Raw genomic sequence first — 18,718 nt, 5'->3', positions numbered from 1 at the left:
TTTTTTTTTTTTTTTTTTTTTTTTTTTTTTTTTGTCTCTTTTTTCGTGTCCGGCAACGGATCGCAACCCTCAGTGTCGCGCCCGTACCGGACCGGGACCGGCAACGGGATCGCAATCCTTGGTGTCGCGCCTGCACCTCACTCAGCCAGTGAGCGGGAACCGGTCTGTATGTGGGATCTGAACCCTCGGCGGGAGCGCCGCCACGCTCCCAAGCGGCACACTGTAGCAGTGCGCCACCGGGCCGGCCCCTGTATTGTCTTTTAATTCTATTTTTCCATGAACTTTTTGAAATATGTTTTTAGTATTCATTTATATTACTGTGTCTTGGGTCTGTAATGATACCCTTTCTTTTATTCCTAATATTGGCAATTTCTATCATCTCTCTTTTTCTCTTTGTCAGTCTTGCTAAAGGTATTGTATTAATCTTTGCATAGAACCAGCTTTTGGCTTAAGTGATATTCTGTGTTTTCTGTTTTATTCATTTCTACACTTTTATTTTTTGCTTCCTTCTGCTTGCTTTGAGTATATTTTGCTCTTTCTCTAGTTTCTTAAGTTGGAAACTTAAATTATTGATGAGACTTTCCCTCTTCTCTAAGGTAAGCATTTGGTGCTACAAGTTTCACTAGCAGCAGTTCTCACCAAAATTTAATGTCACTTTAAGCTGCATCTTCCACATTTTTATATGCTGAGGTTTTTTTTTTTTTTCATTTAATTAAATGTATTTTTAAATTTCCTCTGAGACTTCCTCTTTGACCCATGGATGTTTAAGAGTGTGTTGTTCAATTCCCAGTGTTTGGAGATTTTCCTGTTGTGTATCTGTTATTGGTTTCTAATTTGATTTCACGATGGCCAGAAAACATACTGTGTATAATTTCAGAACTTTTAAGCTTGTTGAGGTTCGTTTTATGACCCAAGATATAATCTATCTTAATAAGTGTTCCATCTGTACTTGAAAATAATACATATTCTGTGGGCGTTATGCAATGTTTTCAATAATCCCAAATAGATCCTGTTGTTTAATGATATTGTCCTGCTCTTCTGTATTTTTATTGATTTTCTGCTAGTCATTCTGTCAATTGCTGAGAGAGGTGTATTAAAGTTCTCACCTATAATTCTGAGTTTCTTTTCCTTTTTTTGTCTTTTTTACTGACCGGTAACGGGATCGCAACCCACGGTGTCGCGCCCGTACTGGGGACCAGCAACGGAATCACAACCCTCGGTGTCGCACCCGCACCGCGCTCAGCCAGTGAGCGGGAACCGGTCTCCACATGGGATCCAAACCCTCGGCGGGAGCGCCACCACGCTCCCAAGCGGCACACTGTCCAGTGCGCCACCAGGCTGGCCCCTAATTCTGAGTTTCTTATTTCTCCTTTCCCTTCTGGTAGTTTTGTTTCATGTATTTTGAAACTCTGATATATGGGGCATAAACATTTATAATTATATTTTTTTAGTGAACTGACCCTTTTATAATTTTGTGTAATTTTATAATCTCTTTATTTTAATTTTCTTTCAAGTTGATGTTATCTAGGTAATGCCACTCAGCTTTCTTTTGGTTGGTGTTTACATGGTATATCTTTTTTTTTCTTTCCACTTACTTTAAACCTATCTATACCATTACATTTTAAATTAATTTCTAGATACAGCATACAGTTGGGTATCTTTTAATCCACTCTGCCAATCTCTGTCTTTGATTCATACAGACTATTTACATTTAATGTAATTATTAAAATATTAAGATGTATGTCTATTTGTTGTTTCCATTCCTTTGCTTCCTTTTTCCTGCTATCCTGTGAATTATTTGATTTTTTTTAGTTCCATTTTGCTTTATACATAGTGTTTTTTAATGTATTGCTTTGTATCTATATTTGATTTGCTCTGGGGATTACAGTATGCATAAGTCATTTATCACAGTGTACTATTTCAAATGAAATGTAGGAATTTTACCATCGCTTAGGTCCTTTTACTTTCCCACTTCATAATTAAAATGTCTTAAATATCTCTTTTACATACATTTAAAACCAAATCAAACAATATTATAATTTTCCTTTCAAACATCTAACAATTTCAAAACCACAGGTCTTGAAATGGTCTATTATATTTACACAAACATCTGTTCCATTCTTCTTTCTTCATTCCTAAGTGTTCCAAATTTTCTTCTGTTGTCATTTCATTTATATTAGAAGAATGTCCATTAGCAATTCTTACAAGGCTTGTCTGTTGGTGACAAATTCTCTTACTTTTCCTTCATCTGATGATGTCTTTATTTCACTATCATTACTGAAGGATATTCTCAGTAGATAAAGAATTCTGTATTGACAATGATTTTCTTTCAGCAGTTTGAAAAATGTACCACTTTTTACTGCTCCACAGTTTCTGAAGAGAAACCTCCTGTTGGACAAACCATTGCTCTCCTCTAGGTAATGCGTTATTTCTCTGTGGATGTTTTCAAGATTTTTTTGTCTTTAGTTTTCAAAGGTTTGAGTATGGTGTGTTTTGGTGTGGATTTCTTTGATTTTATCATTTTGGGGGTTCAATTTCTTGGATCTTTGGCTTATGTTCTTAACCAAATTTGAGAAAATTTTAGCCGTTATTTCTTTGTATATTTTTTCAGTTCCACTTTTTTCATCCTCTTTGTGGACTGCAATGAGGAGATGCAATGAATGATACCTCTTTAGTTGTTTTCCACATGTTCCTGAGGCTGTTCTTTTTTTAATTGATAAAAATATTTTATTTTGAATTTTTATACTTTCCCCAATATATTCTATGTAAGGTGAAACTAGAACTGTTTAGAAGATGTGTAAAAATCTAGTACTTCAATAATGAGATTTATATATATATATATACACACACACACACACACACACACACACACACACACACACACACACACACACTATTTTCACAAGCAGGGGTGTGCATGCTAGGAAGTATAACTATCACAGAAGCAGACATAGACAGAATACTGGTAAGGAAAACAAAACAAGAAATTGCCACCAGATATACAAAACATTCCACATTCACTACTGCATTTTCAGGAGCCTAGAATTAATTCCACATTTAAAAATCTAAATTAATTTCTTTGAATTAACACATTGTATATACTTATGGAGCAAAACTTGATGTTTTGATACATATATATGCTGTATAATGATTAGGTCAGCATCGTTAATGTGTCCATCACCTCATGCATTTATTATTTCTTTATGGTGAAAACATTCAAAAGCCTCTTCTGGCTATTACGTAATATACAAAAACTTCACTATTAACCACAGTCACCCTACTGTGCAACAGAACATAAGAACTTATTTGTCCTGTATAACTGAAATTTTGTACCTGTTGGCCAGACTCTCCTTGTTTTCCCTTCCCTTCCACTTCTCAGTCTCTGGTAACCACTGTTCTACTCTCCGTCTCTATAATATCAACCTTTGTTTTTTTAAGATCCCACATCTGAGTGAGATCATGTGTTATTTATCTTTCTGTGCCTGGCCTACTTCACTTGACATAATGACCTACATGTCCATCCTTGCTGCCACAAGTGGCAGAATTCCATTCATATTAATGGCTCAGTAGTATTCCATTGTGTATATATACCACATTTAAAAACTCCATCTGTTGTTGCACACTTAGGTTGATTCCATTTCTTGGCTATTGTAAATTGTGCTGCAATAAATATGGGAGTGCAGACACCTCTTTGACATACTGACTTCATTTCCTTAGGATATTTGTCCCGTAGTGGGATTGCTGGATCATGTGGTAGTTCTATTTTTAATTTTTTTTTTAAACAACAGAAATTAATTTTGCCACAGTCCTAGAGGATGGAAGTGCAAGATCAAGGTGCTGGCTGATTCAGTTTCTGGTGAGGGCTGTCTTCCTGGCTTGCAGAGTGTCACCTTCCCACTGTGTGACCTCACATGGCTGAGAGAACTAGAATGAGCATGTGCTCTGGTGTGTCGTCATCGTCGTCTTTTTGTTGAAACATGATTATACATGTTTGTGGGATACAGAGTTAAATATCAAAACCTATGTACAATGTGTGATGATCAAATCAGGATAATTAGCATATTCATCATTACAAAATGTAATCATTTTTTGTGTCATTAACCAATTTCTCACTAACCCCATGCCCCTCCCCCTTTTCCAACTCTAGTAACCACAGTTCTCTCTGAAAGTTCAATGTATTATTGTGATTGTTCTTTTCCTTCCTTCGTTCTGTCTTTCCTTCCTTCCTTTCTTCCTTTACTTTTTAGCTCTCACTTATGAGACATGAGGACACGTGGTATTTCTCTTTCTGTGCCTGTCTTATTTCACTTATAATTTTCTTCAGGCTCATCCATGCTGCTGTGAATGACAGAATTGCCTTCTTTTTTGTGGCTGAATAGTATTCCCTTGTGTATATATACCACATTTTCCTTATCCAGCCATCTGTTGACATTAAGGATGGTTCCAAGCTTGGCTATTGTAAATAGAGCTGCAATAAACATGGGAATGCAGGTACCCCTCCAACATGATGATTTCCATTCTTTTGGGTATATACCCAGCAGTGGAATTGCTGGATCGTATGGCAGTTCTATCTGTAGTTATTTGAGGAAACTCCATACTGTTTTCTCTAATGGCTGCATGAATTTACAGTCCCACTGATGGTGAAATAGGGTTCCCCTTTCTTTGCATGCTCACCAGCATTTGTTATTCTCTTTTTGATAATAGCCAGTTTAACTGGAGTGGGATGATATCTCAGTATGGTTTTGATTTGCATGTCCATGATGATTAGTGATTTTGAGCATTTATTCATGTACCTGTTGGCCGTTTGTATGTCTTCTTTTGAGAAATGTCTATTCAGCTCCTTGGCCTATTTTTTACTTGGATTTTTTTTTTTTTTTACTGTTGAGTTGTTTGAGTTCCTTGTATATTATGTCAGATGCATATTTTGCAAATATTTTCTACCATTCCGTAAGTTGTCTTTTCACTCTATTAATCATTTCCTTTGCTATGCAGAAGCTTTTTAGTTTGATATAATCCCATCTGTTTATTTATTTTTGTTACTTGTGTTTTTGGGGTCATATTCATAAAGTCTTTGCCCAGTCCTATGTCCTGAATTGTTTCCCCTATGTTTTCTTCAAGGAGTTTTATAGTTTCAGGTTTTATGTTTAAATCTTTAAGCCATTTGATTTTGTTATATGGTGAGAGGTTCAAGTCTAGTTTTATTCTTCTACACATGGACATCCAGTTTTCCCAGTGCCATTTGTCAAAGAGGCTATCCTTTCCCCAGTGTATGTTTTTGGTGCCTTTGTCAGAGTTCAGTTGGCTGTAAGTGTGTGGGTTGATTTCTGGGTTCTCTTTTTTGTTCCATTGGTCTGAATGTCTGTTTTTATGCAAGTACCATGCTGTTTTGTTTACTATAGCTTTGTAGAAGAATTTCAAGTCAGGTAGTGTAATGCCTCCAGCTTTATTTATTTATTTATTTATTTTTTCTCAGGATTTCTTTGGCTATTCAGGGTCTTTTATTGTTCCATGTGAATGTTAGGATTTTTTTTTCTATTTCTGTGAAGAATGTCATTGGTATTTTGATGGGGATTACCTTGCATCTGTAGATTGCTTTGGGTGGTATGGATATTTTCACAATGTTAATTCTTTCAATCTATGAATATGGAATGTCTTTCCATCTTTTGATGTCCTTTTAAATTTCTTTCAGCAGTGTTTTATTGTTCTTATTGTAGAGGTCTCTCACCTCCTTGGTTAAATTATTCCTAGATATTTTAATTTTTGGTAGCTATTATAAATAGGCTAGCTTTTAAAATTTCTTTTTCTGCTAGTTCATTGCTGGTGTATAAAACACTACTGATTTTTGTGTATTGATTTTGTATCCTGCAACTTTACTGAATTTGTCAGCTCTAGTAGTTTTTTTAGTCGAGTCTTTAGGTTTTTCTATATATTGGATTGTGTCATCTGCAAACATGGTGTATTAGTTCATTTTGTGTTGCTATAACAATACCTGAGACTGGGTAATTTACAAAGAAAAGAGGTTTATTTGGCTTACAGTTCTGGGACAGCTGTATCTGATGTGGGCCTCACACTGCTTCTACTCATGGTGGAAAGCAGCAGGCTGTCAGCGGGTGCAAGATCACATGGTGAGAGGAAGCAAGAGAGAGGGAGGGGAGGTGCCAGGGTCTTTTTAAACAACCAGCTCTTTCAGGAACTAATAAAGCAAGAACTCACTTACTACTCACACCCCCAGGGAGAGCATTAGTCCATTCATGAGGAACCCACCCCCATGACTCAAACAGCTCCCAACATTGCCACATTGGGATCAGATTTCCACATGAGTTTTGGGGGGACAGCACATCCAAGCTCTATCATTTCACCCTTGGCCCCCCCAAAACTCATGTTAGTCTCACATACAAAATACAACCATTCCATCCCAACAGTCTTCAAAGTCTTAGCTTGTTCCAGCATCAACTTAAAAGTCCAACCTCCAAAGTCTCAGACCAAAGGCAAAAGTTCCAGCTCGGAACCTGTAAAAATCAAAAATAAATGTATCTACTTCCAAGATACAATGATGGAACAGACATTGGGTACACATTCCCATTCCAAAAGAGAGGAATAGGCTAGAAGAAAGGAAAAACAGGCCCCAAACAAGTCTGAAACCCCATAGGGCAGACATTAAGTCTTAAAGCTTCAAAATAATCTTCTTTGACTCCAAGTCCTGGATCTTGGGCACAATGGGGCATCTAGGCCCCCAGAGGCTCAGGCAGTCCCACCCCCACAGCTCTGCCAGGCATAGCTCACTGGGCTGCACTGGTACCTGCAACTTTTCTAGGCTGGTGTTGCATGTTGCCCAGGGCCCTACAGTTTTGGGGTCCTGGCAGCAGCCCTGCTATCTTGGCTCTACTAGACATTTCTCTAGTGGGGGCTCTCTGTGGGGGCTCTATCCCCACTTTTCTGCTCCACATTGCTCTAGTAAATGGCCTCTGTGGCAGCTCCGACTCTGCAACAGGTCTCTGCCTGGGCCGCCAGGCTTTTCCATACATCCTCTGAAATCTGGGTGGAGGCTTTCACATCTCTACTGCTCTCAAGTTCTGCTGGCCTGCAGACTTAACATGATGTTGATACCACCAAGGTTTCTGGCTTGTGCTCTCTCCTGCTGCTGTATGAAGCACACTTGTGGCCACTTGAGGCAGGGCTTCTCCAGCTAGAGTAGCTGGGATGCAGGGAGCAGGTTGCCAAAGGCCATGGCACCCCAGGTCTGTCCTCTGGAACAACTCATTCCCCCTAGGCCTCTGGGTCTGTGATGGGAGGGGCACCCTTCCAGGCTTCTGAAATGCTTTCAGGGCCTTTCTCCCACTGTCTTGTCTATCAGCATCTGGCTGCCTCATTGTCAAGCTAAAGTCTTTAGCAAACAGTCTATCTGCTGCACCCTTGTATTTTTCTCCTGAAAGGGCTCTCTCATTCTCTACCACATGGCCAGGCTGCAAATTTTCCAAATCTTTATGCTCTGCCTCCCTTTTAAACTCTGGCTCTACGTCATTCCTTTTCTGCCATTACTCAGCACATGCAAGTAGCCATGCAGCTTCCTTAATGCTTTGCTGCTTGGAAATTTCTTCCACCAAACATTCTGGTTCACAACTCTTAAGTGCCATCTTCCACAAAGTCCTAGGTCATGGACACAATACAGCCAAGTTCCTTGCTATGGTGTAGCAAGGGTTACCTTTTGTCCAACTCCTGATAAGTTCCTCATTTCTATCTGAAACCTCATCAGCAGCATTGCCTTTACAGTCCACATTTCTATCAGCATTCTGGTCACAACCATTTAACCAACTTCTAAAATGTTCCAAACTTTCCTTCATCTTTTTGTCTTTTTCTGAGTCCTCCAAACTCTTCCAACCTTTGCCCATTACCCAGTTCCAAAGCCACTTTCACATTTTCAGGTATCAGTATAGCAACATCCCACTCCTCAGTACCAATTTTCTGTATTAGTCCATTTTGTGTTGCTGTAGCAGAATGCCTGAGACTGGGTAATTTATAAAGAGGTTTATTTGGCTTACAGTTCTGGGACAGCTGCATCTGGTGCAGGCCTCAGGCTGCTTCTACTCATGGTGGAAAGCAGCAGTCAGCAAATGGGTGCAAGATCACATGGCAAGAGGAAGCAGGAGAGAGGGAGGGGAGGTGCCAGGGTCCTCTAAAACAACCAGCTCTTTCAGGAACTAATAAAGCAAGAACTTGCTCACACATACAATTTGTCTTTGTCTTTTCCAATTTGGATGCCTTTTATTTCTTTCTCTTGCCTAGTTACTCTGGCTAGTATTTCTAATACTGTATTATTTATGAGTGGTAAGAATGGCCATCCTTGCCTTGTTCCTGTTCTTAATGGAAAAGCTTCCAGCTTTTCCCCGTCCAGGTTGATGTTGGTGGTGTGTTTGTCATATGTGGCTTTTATTGAGTTGAGATACTTTACTTGTATACCTAAATTGTTGATAGTCATTATCATGAAGTGATGTTAAATTTTGTCAAATGCTTTTTCTGTGTCTATTGAGATAATCAGATGGTTTTTGTCCTTGATTTTGTTGACTTGGTGTATCACATTTATTGATTTGTGAATGTTGAACCATCCTTGCAAACCTGGATGAATCCCACTTGATAATGTTGTATAATATTTTTGATGTGCTGTTGTATTCTGTTTGCCAATATTTTGTTGAGGATTTTTATATCTGTGTTCATCATGGATATCAGCCTGTAGTTTTCTTTTTGTTGTGTCTTTGTCTGATTTTGTGCCAGGGTGATGCTGGCCTCATAGAATGAGTTTGGGATAATGGCCTCTGTTTCAATTTTTTGGAATAGTTGGAAAATAATTGGTATTAATTCTTCAATTAGTGTTTGGTAGAATTCAGCAGTGAAACCATTGGTACTGGGCTTTTCTTTGTTGGAAGACTGCTGATTACTGTTTTAATCTCATTGCTTTTTATTGGTCTGTTCAGGTTTTCTATTTCTTGTTTCAGTCTTGGTAGTTTGTATGCATCTAGAAATTTATCCATTTCCTCCAGATTTTCAAATTTCTTGGCATACTGTTGTTCATAGTAGTCTCTAATGATTCTTTGTATTTCCTTCGTATTCCGGTATCAGTTGTAATGTCTCTTTTTCATTTCTGATTTTTGTTATTTGGGTCTTCTCTCTTCTTTTTAAAATTAGTTTAGCTAATGGTTTGTCTATTTTGTTCATCTTCTCAGAACACCAACTTTTTGTTTTGTTGATCTTTTGTACTGTCGTTTTGGTCTCTATTTAATTTAGTTTTGCTCTGATCTTAGGTATTACTTTCCATCTACTAATTTTTGGATTGAATTGTTCTTGATTTTTCTAGTTCTTTGAGGTTTAATGTTAGATTGTTTATTTGACATCTTTCTATTCTTTTGATGTAATCATTTATTTCAATAAACTTCCCTTTTAGTAATGCTTTTTCAGTGTCTCATAGGTTTTGATAAGTTGTGCTTGTATTTTCATTTGTTTCAAGGAATTTTTTGATTTCCTGCTTTCTTTATTCTTTGACCCATTGGTCATTCAGGAACATGTTGTTTAATTTTCATGTATTTGTATAGTTTCCAAAATTTTGTTTGTTGTTAATTTCTAATTTTATTCTATTGTGGTCTGAAAATATACTTGATATGATTTCAGTCTTTTTAAATTTGTTGAGTCTTGGGCCAGCCCGGTGGCGCACTGGATAAGTGCGCTGCTTGGGAAGCGCGGTGGCGCTCCCGCCGAGGGTTCGGATCCCACATACAGACCGGCCGCTCACTGGCTGAGCAAGGTGCGGGAGCAACACCGAGGGTTGCGATCCCGTTGCCGGTCCCGGTCCGGTACGGGCACAACACTGAGGGTTGCGATCCGATGCTCGTCACGAAAAAAGACAAAAAAAAGGAAAAAAAAAAATTTGTTGAGTCTTGATTTGTAGCCTAACATGTGATCTATCCTGGAGAATGATTCATGTGCTGATTAGGAGAATATATGTTCTGCAATTGTTGGATGAGGGCCGGCCCGGTGGCGCACTGCTACAGTGCGCTGCTTGGGAGTGCGGCAGCACTCTCGCTGAGGGTTCGGATCCCACATACAGACCGGTTCCCGCTCACTGGCTGAGCGAGGCGCGGGAGCAACACCGAGGGTTGCAATCCTGTTGCCGGTCCCGGTCCGGTACGGGCGCGACACTGAGGGTTGCGATCCGTTGCCGGACACGAAAAAAGACAAAAAGGAAAAAAAAATTGTTGGATGAAATGTTCTGTCAATGTCTGTCATGTCCAGTTGGTCCAAGGTGCTGCTTAAATCCATATTTCTCTGGTATTTTTTTTGTCTTGATGATCTTTTTGTCTTGATGAGAGAGGTATGTTAAAATCCCCTATTATTATTTTGTTGGGATCCATCTCTCCCTTTAGATCCAATAACAATTGCTTTATATATCTGGGTGCTTCACTGTTTGGTGCATATATATTTATGATATTATATCTTCTTGTTGCACTGATCCTTTTATCATTATATAAAGTCATTTTTTGTCTATTTTTATAGTTCTTAGTTTGAAGTCTATTTTATCTGATATATGTATGGCAACTCCTGCTCATTTTTGTTTTCCATTTGCATGGAATATCTTTTTCCATCCCTTTGCTATTAGTCTATGTGTGTCTTTATTGGTGAAGTGAGTTTCTTGCAAGCAGCATATTGTTGAGTCTAGTTTTTTAATCTATTCAGCCAGTCTATATCTTTTAAGTGGGGAATTGAATCCATTTATATTCAGGGATGTTATTGAAAAGTATTGTCTTTTTCCTGCCTTTTTATTAAATTATTTATGTTTGTTTTATATTTCTTTTGTTCCTTTCTTTCCCTTTTATTGTTTGTCTTTGCCAATTGGTGTTTTTTTGTAGTGATAACATACATTTTATTTCTCTTTCTCATTTATGTTCTACTAGTGGTTTCTATTTTTTTCTTGTGCTTATGTTCTATTGCTCTACTAGTGGTTTTTACTCTTTCTTGTGTATTCATGATGATATATATTGCTCTTTTGATTCCAAGTGAAGGACTCACTTGAGGATTTGTTGAAGGGCCAGTGAATTCCTGTAGTTTTTGTTTGTTTTGGAAAGATACTATTTCTCCTTCATTTCTGAAGGAAAGCTTTGCTGGATATAGTGTTCTTGGTTGGCAGATATTTTCATTTAGCAATTTAAACATATCATCCCACTCTGTGCTGGCCTGTAGGGCTTCTGTTGTGAAGTTTGCTGCTAACCTGATGGAGATTCCCTTATAGGTCATTTGACCCTTTTCTCTTGCTGCTTTTGGAATCCTTTCTTTTTTCTTTGACTTTTGACAATTTGACTATAATGTATCTTGGGGAGGTACTTTTTGGGTTGAATCTGTTTGGGGATCCTTGAGCTTCTTGACCTGAGAGAACACATCTCTCCCAATATTTGGGGATTTTTCAGCTATTATTTTATTATATAGGCTTTCAATGCCTTTTTCCTTTCTCTTCTCCTTCAGTTACACACATAATACAGGTATTTGTATGCTTAAGGTTGTCAGATAGATCTCTTAGGCTTTCTTCATTTTTTAAAAATTATTTTTTCCTTTCTTTGTTCTAACTGTGTTAATTAAAAAATCCTGCCTTCCAATTCAGAAATTCTTTCTTCTGCTTGTTCTAGTCTGCTGCTTATGCTCTTGGTTGTATCTTTTATTTTGTTGAATGAATTCTTCAGTTCCAGGATTTCTGCTTCATTCTTTTTTATTGTTTCTATCTTTGTTGAATTTTTTATACATTTCCTGGATTGTTTTTTGACTTCATTGTGATTTCTATCTATTTTTTCTTGTGTCATGTCAAATTACCTTAGTATTGCAATTTGTGATTCCTCTTCAGATGATTCACCAGTTTACTGTTGTTTGTGGCCTTGTATTGGAGAATTGTAATCTTTTGGGGGAGTCATGTTTCCCTGTTTTTTTCATGCTCCTTGTATCTTTGCGTTGATGTCTGGGCATCTGGTGGTGTAGTCAGTTCTTTTAATTTTTGGTGTGGTTTTTGAGGGGAGACTTATCTGCACAAGTGTTCTATATTGATAGTCGGGTTGGGCATTGTAGGTCTGGTTCTGGGTGAGGGTGGTAGTAAGTGCTGGCTCACTAACCACACCTTTGCTGGCATTGGTGGGTCACTGTGTCAGGCCAGACTCTGGGCTTCTGGGGAAGGTGGGCATGGATCTAGGCAGCTTGCATGTCCCTCCACATGCTCTCTGCTGGTGCTGGTGGTCTCACTGCATTAAGCAGACCTCTGAGTTCCCAGAGAAGGAGGGCATGGATCCAAGCTATCAACACAGGGGCACTGAGTTGTGTGGAGCTCTTAGCTCCCAGGGGAAGGAGGGTATGGATCCAAGTGGCCTGCACACTCCTCTTGCTCTCCATTGGGGCAAGCAGTTCCCCTATGTTGGGTGGGGTTCTGAGCTCCTGGGGAGGGAGGATGTGGATCCAGACAGTCAGTGCAAGGGTCTAACTCACACCTTACTCACTGGGGAACTGTTGAGTTGGGCAGAGCTCTGAGCTCACAGGGGAAGGAAGTCATATGTACAGATGGCCAGTGCACTCCCCTCATGCTCTCTGCTGGGGTGTGTGGGGCTGCTGGGTCAGCAGGACTCTTAGCTCCCCCAGCTCCTATCCCAAAATGGCAGCATCCAGCAGTGGCCTGGGATGAAGAGGAGTGGAACTGACTGTGTAGTTCACTTCTGGAAGAGTACAGTCCTGTGGGCTCTTAACTGCTGCACATTTTGGGCTCACCCATGAGGGATGCACAGTTACTTTGCAGCCTGATTTGAAGTCATCTGTGGTAGGAAAACTGGCCGCTGGCCCCCTGCCTACCTTGTCACAGCAATAAAGGATTCCTCCAGTCTCGCTGCTGGTCCTGTCTGGGTATTTCCCCTGTCTCTCTTTGATGATGTCTAGAGTTTCCAGATCTTGGGTGGTTTTCTTCACTGTTTACCTGGATTTTGTTTTTTTCTCCTAGACACTCCTAGATAATCAGGTGATTATCTATTTGTTGCTTTGGACTTTTTGTGCATTAGAGGTGAGGGCTGGCCACCTCTAGTCAGCTATGTTGCTGGGGTGGGAAAACTTATTTTTTATTTTTTGAGGAATCTCCATACTGCTTTCCATAGTGGCTGTACTAGTTTACACTCCCACCAATAGTGTACAAATGTTCCCCTTTCTCCACATCCCTGACAGCACTTGTTTCCTTTTGTCTTTTTGATGATAGTCATTCTAATTGTAGTGAGGTGATATTTCATTGTTGTTTTCATTTGCATTTTTCTGATGATTAGTGATGTTGAGCATTTTTTCATATGCCTGTTGGCCATTTGTTTTTGTTTGTTGTTGTTGTTGTTGTTGTTGTTTTTTCCTTTTTGTCTTTTTTTGTGTCCGGCAACGGACCGCAACCCTCAGTGTTGCGCCCGTACCAGACCGGGACTGGCAACGGGATCGCAACCCTCGGTGCTGCGCCCGCCCCTCGCTCAGCCAGTGAGCGGGAACCGGTCTGTATGTGGGATCCGAACCCTCGGCGGGAGCGCCACCGCGCTCCCGAGCGGCGCACTGTAGCAGTGTGCCACCGGGCCGGCCCTTGTTTGTTGTTTTTAATCCATTATTTTAAAAATTTTAACATTTATTTGTACATGTTTGTGGGGCACAGTGTTGTTTCAATACATGCGTATGCCTCACAGTCATTCACTTAGGGTAGATAACATAGTTTTGTACCTATTAGTCTACCACTTCTTTTCCCACATGACACCCTTCCGCTCCCAGCCTCTGTTAACCATTATTCTGCTCTCTTCTATGAGAACCACTCCTTCCTTTTTTAACGTTCCACATGAATGAGATCATGTGGTATTTGTCTTTCTGTGCCTGTTACTTCAATTAACATGATGTTTTCCATTTCCATCCATGTTGCTACAAATGATGGGATATCATTTCTGTTTATAGCTAAACAGTGTTCCATCATGTATATATACCACAGTTGTTTTTTTTTTTTAAGTCAATTCATCCATTGATTCCATCAGATTAATTCGGTCAATTCCATCTCTTGGCTATTATGAATAGTGTTGCAATGAACGTGGGAGTGTAGGTGTCTTGATATATTGAGTTCATTTCCTTTGAGTATATACACAGTAGTGGGATAGCTAGGTCATAAGGTAGATCTATTTTTATTTCTCTGAGGCATCCATACTGTTTTTCACAATGGCTGTACCAATTTACATTCCCAACAACAATGTAGGAAGATTCCCTTTTCTCTGCATCCTTGCCAGCATTTGTTATTTTCTCTCTTGTTGATAACAGCCATTTTAACTGGGGTGAGGTGATATTTCAATATGGTTTAAATTTGCATTTCTCAAATGATTAGTAATTTTGAGCATTTTTTCATGGGCTATTTGTATTTTGTATGTCTTCTTTGAGAAATGTCTGTTCAGGTCTTTTGCCCATTTTTTAATTGGATTACTTTTTTTTTTTTTTTTTTTTGCTGTTGTTTGTGTTCCTTATATATTCTGGATATTAGCCCCTTGTCTGATGTGTAGTTTGCAAATACTTTCTCCCATTCTGTAGGTTCTTTCTTCACTTTGTTGATAGTTTCACTTGCTGTGCAGAAGCTTTTTAGTTTGATTTAGTTCCGCTTGTGTATTTTTGCTTTAGTTGCCTGTACCTTTGTAGTCTCACTCAAAAAAGTGCAGTCCACTCCCATTTTGTGTAACATTTCCGCTATATTTTCTTCTAGTAGTCATAGTTTCAGATCTTAAATTTAGGTCTTTAATCCACGTAGAATTGATTTTTGTGTACAGTGAGAGATAGAAGTCTAGTTTCAGTTTTCTTCATGAATATTCAGTCTTCCCAGCACCATTTATTGGAGAAGCTGTCCTTTCCCCACTGTATGTTTTTGGCACCTTTGTCAAGGTGGTATGAGGGTAGTGCTGGCCTTGTAGAATGAGTTTGGAAGTATTCCCTCCTCTTTAATTTTTAGAAGAGTTTAAGAATTGGAATTAGGTCTTCTTTAAATGTTTGGTATGATTCAGCAGTGAAGACCTGTGGTCCTGGGGTCTTCTTTGTTAGGACACTTTCTGTTAAAGCTTCAAGCTCCTTACTCATTATTAGCCTGTTTAGGTTTTCTAGTTCTTCCTGATTCAACCTTCTTAAGTTGTATGTGTCCAGGAATTTACCCATTTCTTCTGTTTTCCAGTTTGTTCGCATATAGTTGTTCATAGCTATCTCTTATGATCCTTTTTATTTCTGTATCAGTTATAATGTCTCCTTTTTAATTTGATTTTATTTGAGTTTTCTCTCTTCATTAGTCTAGCTAAAGGTTTATCAATTTTGTTTATCTTTTTGAAAAACCAACTCTTTGTTTCACTATTCTTTTGCATTGTTTTAAAAATCTCTAATTCATTTATTTATGCTCTGATCTTTGTTATTTCTTTCCTTCTACTGATTTTGGGTTTGGTTTACTTTTCTAGTTCCTTGAGGTGTAATGTTAGGTTGCTTGTTTGAAGTCTTTCTTCTTTTTTGATGTATTGATGTAGGCATTTATTGCTGTAAAGTTTACTTTTACAACTGCTTTCACAGTATCCCATAGACTCTGGTATGTTGTTTTCATTTTCATTTGTCTCCAGGAATTTTTAAATTTCCTTTTCGATATTTTCTTTGATCCATTGTTTAGGAGCATGGTGTTTTATTTCCACGTATTTGTAGTCTCTAGTGTTCCCCCCCCCATGCCCCTTTTTTTGTTGACTTCTAGTTTTATTCTGTTATGATTGGACAAGGTAGTTGATATGACTTGTGTTTAAAAAATTTATTGAGATGTTTGTGACCTAACATATTGTCTATTCTAGAGAATATCCCTTGTGCTGCTGAGAAGAATGTGTATTCTGTCGCTGTTGGATGAAGTGTTCTATATATGTCTGTTAGGTCCAGTTGGCCTAGAATAGAGATTAATTCTGATGTTTCCTGGTTCATTTTGTCTGCATGTTTTGTCCTTTGCTGAAAGTGGGGTGTTAAAGTTCTCAACTATTATTGTGTTGTAGTCAATCTCTCCCATTAGGTTTAATAGTAATTGGGTGCTCTTTATATAACTGGGTGCTCTTGTGTTGGATGCATGAATATTTACAACTGTTATATCCTCTCATTAAATTGATCCCTTTTTCATTATTAATGACCTTCCTTATCATTTTTTACTTTCCTTGGTTTGAAGTCTATTTTCCTGATATAAGTATAGCTATTCCTGCTCTTTTTTGGTTTCCATTTGCACAAGATATCCTTTTCTATCCCTTTGCTTTCAGTTGATATGTATCTGTATAGGTGAAGTGTTTCTCATAGGCAGCATATTGTTGGTTCTTCTTTTATAATCCTTCAAGCCACTCTGTACCTTTTGATTGGGGCATTTAATCCATTTACATTTAGAATTATTATTGATATATAGGAACTTATTACTGCCATTTTGTTACCTTTTTTCTGGTTATTTTATAGATCCTTCCCCCCCTTTTTTCTAGGGTTACTGTCTTCCTTTGTGGTTGAGTGGTTTTCTCTAGCAGTATATTTCGATTTCTTGCTATTTACTTTTAGTATGTCTCATAAATTTTTGTATTATGGTTACCATGATGCTTACAAAAAACATGTTAAGTTAATGTTAGTTATAATAATTATTTTAGACTAATAACTATTTTACTTGGATAGCTAAGAAAAAAACAGCTGACTCAACACTTTGGCATCACCCCCCCCCCCTTTTGATATTTTTGAAGTTTCAAGTTACATCTTTTAATACTGCCTATCTCTTATATGGTACTTGTATTTGTTGTTGTCTTGTTAGCCTGCATACTAAGGATATAAGTGGTTTATTCAACAGCCATACACTGTTGGCATATTTTGAGGTTGTCTGTGTACTTTACTAATGAGTTATGTACCTTCAAATATTTTCTTTTAGTGTCACCTCGACTGTCAGCCAAGAATTCTGTACCCAGCAAGATATATTAAAATATGAAGGAGAAATAAAATCTCTCCCAGACAAACAAAAGCTAAGGGAATTGATCAACACTAGACCTGTCTTACAAGAAATGCTAAAGGGGAGGCTGACTGGTTAGCTCAGTTGCTTAGAGAGTGTGGCTGATAACAGCAAGGTCCAGGTTTCTATCCCTTTTCTGGCCAGAAACACAAACACACACACAATGCAAAACAGAGTTCTTCAATCTGAAAGAAGGTGACACTAAAAGAAAATATTTGAAGGTACATATTTTGAAGGTAATATTTTGAAGAAAATATTAAAAGAAAATATTTTAATGTGCCTTGAAGTATTACTTTTTGGATTGACTTTGATTTGTAATCTCTGAGCTTCCTGTACCTAAATTCTGTCATCTTTCTCCATGCTTGGGAAATTTTCAGTTGTTATTTCCTTGAATTTACTTTCTAGGTCTCCTTTTCCCTCTCCCTTAGGTATGCCAAATATGTCAAGATAATTGCTGCATTTATTTCATTTTTTCTTATTCTTTTTTATTTTTGCTCTGCTGATTGGGTAATTTCATATGTTCTGTCTTTGAGCTCACTGATTCTTTCCTCTGTTTGATTAAATCTGCTATTGGAGATTTCTATGGAGTTTTTCAGTTCAGATAATATATTCTTTATAGAATTTCTATTTGGATTTTAAAAATTGATTTTATTCTTTCATCAATTTTCTCATTCTGTTGCTGTTCTCTAGATATTATTTAATTCTCTATCTGTATTTTCTTGTCAATCCCTGAACACCCTTAAGAGGGTTATTCTGAATTCTCTATCAGACATTTCATAAATCTGCTGTTGTTCTGGGTCTACTGCTGTTTTGTTTTCCTTTGGTGGTGTCATATTTCTCTGTTCTTTCTCAATCTTTGTGTCTTTATGTTGATGCCTGGGCATTTGAGGAGAATAATACCTCTTCCAGGTCTTACAGGTGTTCTTTGGTGGTGTTAGACCTTTACTAGTTTATGTCAGACTTTGTCTCCGTTCTGTGGATTTTTTTCCCCCCATTCTGTGGTGGATCATTAGCTACCTCCACTGCTTAAAGTTTGCACTGGAACTAATTTGCTACCCTGTGGTTAATTCCCTAATTGGAGGAAATTCCTGTAGGGACCCTAAGTTGAGCTCTCTGCTTGAGCTAAATTGCTGCTGACTCTCTGGGGAAGACTTCTTGTGCAGATTGAATGTTAATTGTTGGCCTTTTAATCAATTCCAGGTTTTGTGAGGTCACCACAGACAGAACTGGGCTATGTGGAAATTCCAGTCTGGGAGTGAGTCTTTCTTATAAACTTTGCCCCCAGAGTTCAGTCACCCTGAGTGGTCTCCAGAGTGGCACCTGTGCCAATGAGAAAGTAGATCAGCTGCCCACACAGTGCCCCAGTGTTCCCTTGGTGGGTCAGCCTCCCCCCAACCCCCACACTCCAAATACTTCCCATGGGACAGGTTGTGCATGAGTCACAAAGCTCTGGGTGGCTCCTTCCTCCAGTCACCTGCAGTCCCTTGATCCTATGTGCATCCAGGGGAGCCTTTCCAGGGGACTTGCTGGCCTGGGAGCTGATATGGTGTGTTCTGAAGCCCTCTTCTCCTCTGCTAACTCCAAGCAGCTTCACAAAAAGGGTGCTGCTGTAGCTTTGCCTTCTCTTGCCCTCTCCCACCAGCCATCCCATGTGCTGCAGCTGTTCCTTGCTTCTCACCT

Source organism: Galeopterus variegatus, unplaced genomic scaffold (genome assembly GCF_000696425.1).
Source record: "Galeopterus variegatus unplaced genomic scaffold, G_variegatus-3.0.2 Scaffold1894, whole genome shotgun sequence".
NCBI classification, from domain to species: domain Eukaryota; kingdom Metazoa; phylum Chordata; class Mammalia; order Dermoptera; family Cynocephalidae; genus Galeopterus; species Galeopterus variegatus.
This window is presented reverse-complemented; position numbering follows the sequence as displayed.